We start from the raw sequence: 12599 nt of genomic DNA, 5'->3' as shown, positions 1-12599 counted from the left end.
CGTTGCGTAATGCTCCATATGAATCTCTCAACAACCTCTGGTTCTTTCAACTTATCCAGATTCCTTGTTCTTTATGTCCACATGTCCTTATGTCTTCACGTCGTACATTTTTGCGAATTTCTTCTGTTTTAACCTATAGTTCACTAGCACTAAATTGTGGAAAGTATATGCATCTGCCCCCGGATATGTCTTAAGTTTTAAAAGTTGTTTCCGATATCTCTGTCTTACTATTATGTAATCAGTCTGAAAGCTTCCACTGTATCCAGTTCTTCCAATTATACATTCTTCTTTCATGACACTTATGCAAAATTTTAGCGATGATTAAGCTATGCTCTGTGCAGAATTCTACAAGGCTATTTCTCTTTCGTTCCTCCCCCTGCCTATATTCACCTACTATGTTTCTTCGTCTTCGTTCCCTGACATCGAATTCCCAATCTCCTTCCCAATTAAACTTTGTCTCCCTCAGCTATTTGAATAATTTCTTTTATTTCATCGTACATTTCTACAATCTCTTCATCACCTGCAGAGCTAGTTGTCATATAAAGTTGTAATTCTGCGATAAGCGCGGCATTCATGTCTATCTGGGCTACAATAATGCGTTCACTAGGCTGTCCATGGTAGGTTAAGGGCATTCCTATTTTATTACGCATTATTAAACCTACTCTACCATTACCCTAATTGATTTTGTATTTATAACCCAGCATTCACCTCACCAGAAGCGCTGCTTCCTTGCCATTAAATTTAACTAATCGTCACTGTATCTATATTCCACCTTTTTAAAGTTTCTAACCTACTTCATTAAGGGGTTTATTATTACACACTCCAATCTATAAAATGAGTATTTTCGTTCTCTTAATGACTACATCCTCCTGAATACTCTCATTTAACCACATGTTAGCTTTACTTGCACTTAGGAAAAATTACAGCTGTAGATTCCCATTGTTTTCATCTGTTTCACTGTTAAAGCTCAGCAGGTCCGTCTTCGTTGTAGTTACAAGTCCAGATCGGCGAATCACCCAGAATGTTGCCCTTGCAGCCACTGGAAGGGCAGCAGCCACACTTCAGAAAAAATATGTTTATCTGCTCTCTCAACAGATACCCATCCACTGTCGTTGTACCTATGGTACGGCTATCTGTATCGATGAGACACGTAAGCCACCCTGTGGTAAGGAGGATCTCCCTTAAACCTCACTAATTTATCGTCAATGTTTCCTTCTCTTATTGTTTATTACGACTGGTCTCTTCACTAGTCCGTTTGGTAATGACATATATAAGAACTAACATTTTACTGTAATTAATATTCAGTTAATTATAATTAATTCACCTTTCTTCTTTGTACAAACACATTTATAGTTGCCATGTTAATATCTTTTAAGTCAATAACCAAACCTTCGTTTACCCAATTAAATCATTTACACTTCTAGTAAATATACGTAACTTGATTGAACACATGCAACGTTCTGAATTTCATAACTATTTATGGCTAACCCAAACATCAATATCTTAGTAGAATTAACCTTGCATTCGAAACAATTATCCAGTATTCAAGACTTTCAAATTTTATTCAATGAGACAGTAACATCTTCACGATCATAAGAAAATTTATGTATTTTTCAAACATACCTTTGTAATTCTACCATTTTACAAAAAGCGTTGATACATCAGCTCAGACTTACTTCCCAGCTAAGTGGAACACGGGAATGATTTTTTCAATACACTATAAGACTCATGTCATTGAAAGAATTAGTATAAGTAAAATTTATCAAGTGATGTGTCAGTTGAGCCTCACGCGAGATGGATGAAATAAGAAGCCTGTTCAGTTTTAAGAGGTATGGACTGATTTAAGTTAAAGGTAATTATGATTGTGGATAATTTGAGATAATATTAAAACCCAAAAACGAGATTGGAGTACTGCACAGATAGTAAATGCAACATAAAAAATGGATCACAATCTTGTTCTGTCTTCTGCTAGTTTTTCCTGTGTCTCCCATCCTATTCTTTGCTGTTGATCTTGTGCTTCAACTGATATTCTGCACCACATTTTGGGCCTGCCTCATCTTCATCGTCCATGCAGCATCCAATAAAATACTTCCTGCGCAATATGTTCATTTGGCATCCTAAGTGTATGTGCTAACTATCTCCACTTCCTGATTCATATTTGCAGAGTCAGTTGACTTGTGGCTGGTTTATTCCCAGAGTGTTTCGTTAGAGATGACATTTCACCACCGTATCCACAGTATGTTTCTCAGACATCTGTTGTTGAATGTCTGCAAATTTTGGATTAGCCGCTTTCTCACTTTCCACGTGTCCCATCCATATAGAAGCATAGATTTTACCTTAATCTCAGGTATCCAATGTTTGGTTCTCAGTGTCGTTTCCTTCGATCAGCAGATGGAGTGGAGTGTTGTAAAGGCACCTTGGCTTTATTGGTGCGTCTGTTAATGTCCTCTGTTGGACCACTGTATGGTGTAACCATGCACCTCTGCACATAAATAAAATATCAGTCAAAATAGGTTCACAATCATAACAAATGAACCCTTTGTACTAGTAGGAATTAAAGGTACAAGTGAAATTCAAAGAACTGTAGAAACTAGTTCTCCACAAGAAGGAAACAATCACTTCTGCAGGGCATTTCAAAAATAATTACAAGTGATTTTTAAGAGCTTGAATAAAAACCAGATATCCTTTATGGGAGATCTAAATGGTAGAACTGGAAATATACCATCCTCCATAACAACAGGCACATTTGGATAAACGTGTGTAGTAAAAGCGGAAAAATACTCATCGGTTGTGCCATATTTTTCAAAAATTTAGTAAAACATGATACCGTGTCTCTTTACGAAACATCAGAAGTCACCGACGTTTGCAAGTGATATAGTCGCATAATCAGCTTACTTTTAATGAGAAAGATTGTCTGTAGGAAGAGGGTCTTTCAGTGTAGAGTAGTATATAAAGCTTCCTGGCATATGTATCATTCAGTCGATTGGGAAAGAAATGTTTTTAAGGAAGTAAATAGACTCCATAGAAGGCAGTATTCTATGTGAGGTATTTTGATGATAAATTGCTTGTACATGATAAGACAAAAGAGGGTACTCGAGTGCTACTTACACAATAAAATATTTTCCATGATGGTATGATTCTCATTGTGTAGCATGGAGCACGACAATAGCATAAATTTCATTGCTATTACACTCTACAACATACAATAAAAATTAAAGACACATAACACCAATTCAGGCCACACAAACACGGAGCCATTAGGCCACAATCGACAACTCACACTCAATTTGGAAGAAAACTAACTTGCAACCCAATTTGGCGCAACAATAAAATATAAAATTTTTCATAACATAATCAGCGATCCTTTAAAATTAAAATTTAATCATTAAAAACAGTCTTGATGGCAACATTTTAGTTTTATTGAAGTGACAAGTTTCGATTCTATTTAAGAACCCTCGACGCTGGAATAACTGCTCGCTTTTTGGTCTTGGAAGGTCTTTTTAAAGAGGCGGAAAGCGTGTTAATCTCATGGAGCGGGTGTTCGTATTTCTCCACGTGAGCTGACCAAATTCTGCTTTACGTCATTTGCGATACTCGGATCTGGGTTATTATTGTGCAACATCTCACATTGCTACTGTCCTCTTGGAACTTTCTCCTTAATAGTAAGCGTTAGTTCATCCAGTTTTGCGCATCACGTTCCTCCATTGATGAAGAAACCAGTTTCACTAAAATCATCAAGCAATGAGCCCAGTTATCAAAGACCACTAAATGGCTGAGGCTTGAACTACCTGGAACTTTTGGACGATGTGTGCAATGTTCTCTGAAGTATATCTAGCAGTCTTCGTCCTTCGGCAGCCAAGGAAAGAATAACAGGACACTGGCTCTGTTTCGATGCGTTTCGTAATGACATCGAAATAACGCCCATATTTGCATTTACCGCATGTACGTCGGAAAGACACGAATGCAACGAAGTCTCTTGCCTATATGTTAGTGTTAATATACTCTCTTGGGTGTCCCGCTAAATTCCATATACCCTCAAATGCAAACGCTCTCAGACGGACTTTCTTGATCACCTCTTAAAAAACCAACCCATAGAGAGTGACAAAAAAAAAAGTTTATTTCATTATGATCATTAATATATCACCCCTAACGTATTACAACTATTGGTTTACGATGTTTGGAGTTACTGGACTTTCCCAAGGCTCAAGAACGTCGTGGTCTAAGCATATCGATGTTTCAGTGTTCTCAGACGACTTCTAACGATTTTGAATCAGTCCTATATCACAAGCAATCAACTGACCGACATTTCTGCAGTACCAACCTCCACTTGACGATACAAACGAGTTCCAAAATATTAAAATTCAACCCAAGACTTTAATGCTTAAATGCGGTGCCTTGAATACCTTACTTTCTGTGAGGCACTGTCCCAGCCACAGACATAAGTCACCTGTGAACTCCGGCATACCGAGGGTGCTGCGCTCTGCTCGAGGAGCGGATAAATCAAGATAATATAACGACTTAACACACCCAGGACGGTACCCGGCCACTGGACAGACCTGAGAGTTCTGAGCCGAACGTCGGGGCCTCCACATGAGTGGAAAGCGAAGGACCCGAGGTCGGCAGGTCTTATCTACCAGAAATCTCCGCAAACTTGGCTACCTTTGTGGCTCTCCACAGAAATCGGCTTGAGTGTGGGCGAGCTAGTGCACAGCATATGTACCAAACTTAACACATCATAAAGAAGAGCGAAACAAATTTGGTAACGTTACACAATCAATCGAATGATAAGGCTCTTCATTTGCTCGAGCAAATTGAAATTCGCCTTCATAATATCGCAAAGTTCAAATGAACAGGCAGCTTTCGCTACTCATGGTCATTTTAGTAATTTTAAAAACTTGTTTTAAATTACTACCTTACAACTGTGAAGCTACCGTGTAACGCTAATATCTGTCCCTGTCTAAATGGATTTTTATTCTTTTTGGTCGGCTAGTATTATGATCTATTTGTGAATAATTGTGAAGTGTACGAACGAGTGTGTATGGAGAGTGAATTGATGTACAGTTATGGTATAAATATATCAACGTTTACTGACATTACAGAATTTTAAACAGTCTCCCATAACCTCTTGAAAGATTTTCACAATTATTCATCTCATTCTCCATCGTTTAATTTACGAATTTCTAAAGTTTACATCTAACAATCTCACAACATCAACGTACATGTTACATCAGCTCGCTGGAAAGCATACTTGCAGGCTATGCGCAGTATACTACGATTATGCTGCTAAGTAGTAAGGTAGCGCCTTAATGATGTATTAAGCTATATGAGTATTTATGACTCTGTATCCAGCTGGATAACTGATCTTAACAGAAATCATTAACGAGATATTCACGAAGGCACAAATTTAACATAAGCGGAGTGGTACTGCATGTCAACAGCTATGTATTCTGAAGCCCAATAGTAGGCAATCACGCAGCCACAATCTATCCAAAAGGTATACAATGATTATTCCTTCAGTTTATAGAGAAAACCGGTGTAGCGATTCTATTTGTAGACACAGGAAGTATAGCTAACCATGTGCTTCATTAGACTAATGGAGTGGTATTGTGATGTTTTAGCGCATCAAAGAAAGACAGAAAACTGTCTACTGTGACCCAACAGTGGGTAACAGAAATAGTAAAACATTAAATCAATGCTGTCACAAGGGTGAAAAGCAAACACCGTCGGCTGACAAATCGCTGAGCGGCTCCCAACTTGCGGCTTCCACACAACATTCAGCGAGTCGACATCATTCTTGGTGGCTGCCGGATGACTGCATATGATTTCTTTCTCATTATCTCTCCCAGGAAATCATGGTGACGATAATTCAACAACTGTGATACTTACATGCTTGTACAACTTGATTGCCGAAAATGTTAAGTAACCGGAATTATGAAACAAGGAAAAGAATTGCCTCCCAACTCATGCAGCGCTTCCGTTCGGATGAAGAGGACTTTCTTGAAAAAATTGTTCATAGAGTAAACTTGGTTCCATTTTTTTAACAAGAATTGAACAGTCAGTAAATGAAATGGCATCACAGAAACTCACTGAAGGAGAAAAGGTTCAAAATTCTACTGCCTGCTGAGATGTTATAATTGCAGTATTCTGCGATGCAGAGCGTGTGATCATGGTTGATTTTTGGAGCAGGAATGCATAGTAAGTTCAGACCAAAACGTCATCATCCCCATGCACCTTAAAGCACATCTTCAGCGAGTTCGCACAATGAAAGCTGTGGTGACTGTTTTCCTTCCGCAGGACGAGCAGGCAACAAATTCTTTGGGCCGCTAGAAGCGGCTCATCGTGGGATTCTCTTTGAAGATGAGGACGCTGTGCATCAATAGCTTCACAAGCAGGACCAAGAGTGTAATTGTATTGGAATACATGCCTTTTTTTTAAAGACGGATCATTAAAAAAGGAAGGAGGCATTACTTTTAGAATACCCTTGTACAATACGATAAATGTAATTTCACAGATTCTGAAAGTGAAGGTGAATCGATCCGTAAAAGGCCACGCCATAGTGAGAATGAGAAGTTTGATTGGCAAAAATGTAATTTCAGTCCAGCAATTCATGCATTTGATGACTCACCTTCAAGATATAATTGCCAACCAGCGCCTGATTTAGGCGTTATATCTTTTTTCATGCTATTTCAGAAGGTCTGTTGAAATTTATAGCACTTGAAACGAACCGGTTTTTCACTTTCACCATTTCAAATACGTCGGAATCAGTTCGTTATTGATTGTCCACCTGGAAGATACAGGTTTTGAGGAGAAGTATAGCCTCATTGATATTTGGCATCTCATGGATCGTGTTAAAATGTTGAGAATAAAGGAATAATAGTCCAGAGATGTACTTCTGAGTACTCCAGTTTTGTTCCAAGTTATGTCCCGTGACCGTTTTATGTTACTTTTGAGAATGGTGCAATTTAGTGAGAACTCGGCCAATCGTGGAAATGACAGTTTGTTTAACATTAGGAAAATAGTGATACAGTTCGTTTGGCGTTCAGCAGTGCATTTGATCCATACATGATCTGTATGAAAGCCTATCATTTTTCAAAGGTCGATTATCTTTTAGTCAACACATTCCTTCGAAACGAAGTAGATTTGGAATCAAAACAGTCGTGTTGTGCGACTGTAAAACTGGATACGTCTTGGATTTCATTGTATACACAGGCACTACAACAGAAATTGGAGTCCATAAGTTGGGAAAATCTGTTGAACTTGTGGCAACAATAATAAAGCCGTACCTTGAACTTAGACATACCCCGTATGTCGATAATTGGTATACATGTCCAACTTTGTTCTTCTGGATTCGCAATTAGAGAAAAGCAACATGCGGTACTGTATGTAGGAACATGCGCAAATGTTCCGAAGCAACAAAGTAAACTGAAACGAGGAGAAGTTCAGTTTATGTCAACTGACGCAATGCTTGCGATCAAGTGTTGCGACAAGAGACAAGTCTTCATGCCGACTACCTGCAATACTACAGAAATTCGTGACATGGGAAAGACAAAAAGGACGACTGGCGAAAAAGTAATAAAGCTGCAATGTGTTGTTGATTACAATGCATATATGATAGAAATAGACCACTCCGATATGCTATTAATCTCTGTTGCATCTGTGTGTAAATCTGTTAAATGGTACAAAAAGTTTTTTTTTCATGTTGTGGAACTTTGTGTTTTGAATGCTCACACTCTTCACAGGTCGCTGACATGGAGCAAAATATCATTAGCAGATTTTCATTTATGTCTGGTACGAGAACTTGTGGAAAAATTTACTACAGAACGGAGAAGTGATAGGAAAGGAAAACGCTCTGATGACGAGAACTCTCTTCGCTTTACTGGGAGGCACTTTCCACATGTCATTCGAAGTGACCAGTCCAATAAACGCGTACTATGGCATAGATGTGCAATCTGCTCAAAACAGAATGTGCATCGAGAAACGAAATATGAATGCAAAACATTCAATGTACTTTTGTGCATTGACCAATGTTTTGAAACATACCACACAATTAAGAAATTTTAACCTAGTTGCTACAGCTGGAAGATGAAATAAACCCCTTACTCCTGAAAAAAAATTACTTAAAAATTAAAAAAAAAAAAAACAGTTAGAACAATTTAAAAGAAAATATATTTCTAACTTCGCCATTGCCGGTCCAAAGCCCGGATGCGAAAGAAGGATGGGAAATATAATTGTCTAGAAAAAAAATCACCGAATTATCTGAACTTGAAGAGCCTCTTCAGATGTCTGCTGACAAACAGCTTATGTACGAATATGTGAAACATCCCGTCTGTGCTGACAAACACAGAACGGATGCTTGAAATGTTCGTACAGAAAGTGCAAAAATAAAAACTTGGTACAAATTTATGGATTCTTCTATGACTTCTTGGTAGAAGTTAGACCTTAAACTTAGCGCTAATGTCATTAATTAAATAAAAAATTCTAGCATTATTATTACAACAAAATTGTAGCGTGAGTTGCAGTGAAATATATTTATTTAAGCAGCGACTAGTTTCGGGTAAAGCCCATTTTCAAACCGCCATGTTAAACAAAGACTGTGACAACCACATTATAGCTGTTAATAATAGCATAGAAGATGCATATTTATCGATATTTTATGATTTTATTAACAGCTATAATGTGTTTGTCACATTCATTTTTGACACGGTTGTTTGAAAATGGGCTAAGCCCAAAACTATTCTCCGCATAAATAAATATCTTTTACCGCAACCCAGGCTCCAATTTTCTAGCAATATTCAATAACGGATTGCTGTCCTATTTCTCCAGGGCACTGGATTTGTGAATAATTCTAGGCCCACACATGGATAGGGCGTCTTGGCACGTGTTGGTCAGTTGCATGCACTCATCCATTTCTGAAGCACAAAAGGACATTAGGAATTAAGGATGACATTTAATTAGGTAGCTTGGGAACTTGATTATTTCCTTACCTAATTCTTAAACAAAATTTATAAATCATTGTTTATTTCTACTGTACAATAACAATTGCGTCCCGTACAAAAAGAACTCAGTAATGTAGAACTTTTGATTTTGAAGTTTCCTTGGTGATAATTTATTGTGTTAATGCTCTCAAAATATAGTGATTAGCTTCAAAAGTGTGTCTCAGCATCCAGACGCTTCCCTCAAAGGTTGTTTGTTTGCGAATTATTGCGCTAGTACGGAAGAACGCCAACGTTTGGTCGTTACGGATTCGAGAGAGTTTACTTCGTGAGTTGCGTACAAAAACCTGATAAATAAGTATCAGTATGCCAAATAAAACACAGGTGTGTAATGAGACCCAATGACGATTCTCAAGAACTAATTGCAAAGGAAAGAAGGCCTTTGATGGGGAGTTACACGTTAGCAGCGTAAGCAATTTCAGTGTATATTGTGTTTGTCGAGCAATTCATCACCAGATTCAAAGCTACGGAATAAGTATCCAGATATCGTGCGTTTATTTGTAACGTCGGCCATCACACTAACTGCGAGACTGTCACGACCGCCGTGGTTCCTGAAATACTCAGGCCAGGGCGAGCAGAGAGCGGTCCGCGGAAGTGGATGCCGGCGCACGTACACGGATTAGGCGGCACCAAGGGCAGCACTCAAAGGGTTAATTTGAATAGATAATTTTTCCTAAGAACTAAAGTGATTCTCATCTGTAAGTGTTTTGGATAATTTTTATACAAAAAAACTTGATGCGCATTATTCCCTTATTCTCCTGATTCAGTAAATTTTCTACTTTACGTTTTTGCTAAGTTTGACATGTTCTATTATAGCACTATGATGTCAAAACATTTCGTTTTGGTGCTAACCAGCATGTGTACTTATTCTGCTTTGTTGTGTATTATGTGCACATATACTCTTCTCAACCCTGCACACAGCATTTTGTAGTTTTCCAAGATTTTTGTCAATAGGCTTCATTTTCTAGAATGTCAACAGTTTTATTCCTTGACATATACTACAGGTACACTCCTTGTTTATAAAAAGCAATGGCCTAGAGATGGCGTTAATGGAATGCCAAAAATGGTCGTGTAAATAAAATAACGATTTCCAAAAACGCAAATCCATCTACGATGGATCATCATAGACAGTCCACTACCATCAGCTTCTCCTCTAAGCCCTTTATTGTCTCTGAAAGAACTTTATTTTCATTGCAATCTCCAATGATTTTATTTCTTCTCCCTAACCTATAACTCCTATTCAAAATTTTGCTGTGGCTTTGATTATTGCTTGCTCAATGTACAGCCTGATTAGGCGACAGGATAGACTACAACCCTGTCTCAGCTCCTTATCAAGCACTGAGCTCCTTTCGTACTCTTCGACACTTGAAACTGCCTACTGTTTTATGTAAAAGTTCTAAGTAGGCTTTCGCTCACTATATTTTATCGCTGTTGCACTCGAAATTGCAGTGATTGTACTACAGAACAATGTCAAAAGATTTATGTAATTGTGCAGATGCCACTAAAGTAGCGTGAATTTTCTTAAACTATTTTCTATGGTAAGTCGCAGGTGCAGTATTGCCACATGTGTGAAAACATTTCTTATAAATACAAACTACACTAATCCAGAGCCGGCTCATACGAGTTTATTCATTCATCTGTAAGGAAATGGTGTTAGTGTTTTGCAACCACCACTTATTATGCTCATAGAATGGTAATATTGACACCTTTCAGCACCTGCTTTCTTTGAAATTTCAAATATTATATTCTTTCTTGAAGTCTAAGGGTACTTCGCCTGCCTCACATTTTCCACACCAATTGGAAGAGTTTTTTTATTGATGGCTATCCCAAGGCTATCAGCAGTTCTGACAGAATATCATCTTTTCTGGGGCGTTCTTTCGACATAAGTCTCCAAGTTATCTGTCACATTCCTTTCGGAGTATCAGATCTTCGATCCAGTTCATCTACGTCCTCATCCATTTCTGTAACATTGCTTTAATGTTCATCTCCCTTACACTGACCACCTATGCACTCACATTTTCCAGCTTTCTGTTTTTGCATAGGACTCATTGGCGATCTGAGTTCTCGGTATTCACACATCTATGTCTCTATTTTCCAGAGGCCTCTTTTAATTTTCCTGTAGACGATATCTATCTTTCTCCTTGCAATATATGCTTCTAAGTCACTAAATTTGTTTTCTGGCCGTCCTGCGTAGCCATTTTGCACTTTCTGTCATCCTGATTTATTTAGACATTTGTATTCCCTTTCGCCTACTTCATTTGCTCCACTTCATATTTTCTTCTTTCATCAGTTGAATTCCGTATTGCCCTACCCATTTAATCCCATAGTGTCATCTGTCGTAGTTACCCATTCCTTTTCTATTTTGTTCTTCTCCTTTGTTACAGGAAATCATTGCCTAATGCCCGCTATGAATATCTCAACGACCTATGGTGCTTTCGACTCATCCAGGTCCCATCACCTTCATGTCCCACATCTCTGCATTTCTTCAGTTTTAGCATTCATTTCATAACCAATAAACTGTGGTCAAAATCAACATGTGGCCCCAAAAATGTCTTATGTCTTAAAATCTGTTTGCTATATCTCTGTCTTACCATTCTATTTTCAATGTGCAGTTTCCAGTGTCTAAAGATCTTTTCCAAGCACACATTCTTTTTCATGAGTCTCAAACAAGTGCCAGCGATGATTAAATTATTCTCTGTGTAGAATTCTAGTAATCTATTCCTCTTTCATCCCTCCCCTAGCCCATATTCACCTACTATGTTTCATCGTCGTCGTTTCCTACTAACGAATTCCAATCCGCCTTCACAGTTAAATTGCCGTATCTGAATAATTTCTCTCATGTAATCACACGTTTCTACAATCTCTTCATCATCTGCAGAACTAATTATCATATGAAATTGTACTATGGTAGGAGGTGCGGCTTTCGTGTCCATCTGTTCACTGTGCTATTCAGGGTAGCTTAAGCGAATTTCTACTGCGTTATTCATTATTGAACGTAAACCTCCATTACCATACCTCATTCGTATCTATAACACTGACTTCACATGACCAGAAGTGCTGCTCCTCCTGTTACCGAATTACACTAACCGCACCATGACGAACTTCAACCTTCCTAAATTTTCTAACCTACCTGATTAAGGAGTCTTATATTACACTCTTCATTCTACAGAATGTCGTTTACTTGATGACAACATCCTCCTGAGTCGTCTCCACCCTGAGGTCTGAGTGGGGAAGTATTTTACCTCTGAATTATTATAAGCAAGGGGATAACTTCATCACTTCACCATACATTACATTTGCATGCTCTCGGAAGAAATTGCAGCTGTAGTTTCCCCTTGCATTCAGCTGTTTCACTGATAAAGCACAGCAGGTCTGTTTCGTTTTAGTTACAAGACCAGATCTCCCAATCACCAGAACATTGGCCCTGCAATCACTGAAAAGGCTGCTGCCCCTTTTCAGGTAAAATATGTTTATCTGATCTCTCAACAGATATGTCTCCATTGTCGTTGAACCTATGGTATGCCTATCGGTAGTGATGAGACACCCTGTGAACTCAAGGTCCGTAGCATAAGTGGATCACCCATAGTGAAGGGTAAGGAGGCTCTC

Source organism: Schistocerca americana, chromosome 8 (genome assembly GCF_021461395.2).
Source record: "Schistocerca americana isolate TAMUIC-IGC-003095 chromosome 8, iqSchAmer2.1, whole genome shotgun sequence".
NCBI classification, from domain to species: Eukaryota; Metazoa; Arthropoda; class Insecta; order Orthoptera; family Acrididae; genus Schistocerca; species Schistocerca americana.
Note: the sequence above shows the minus strand (reverse complement) of the source record.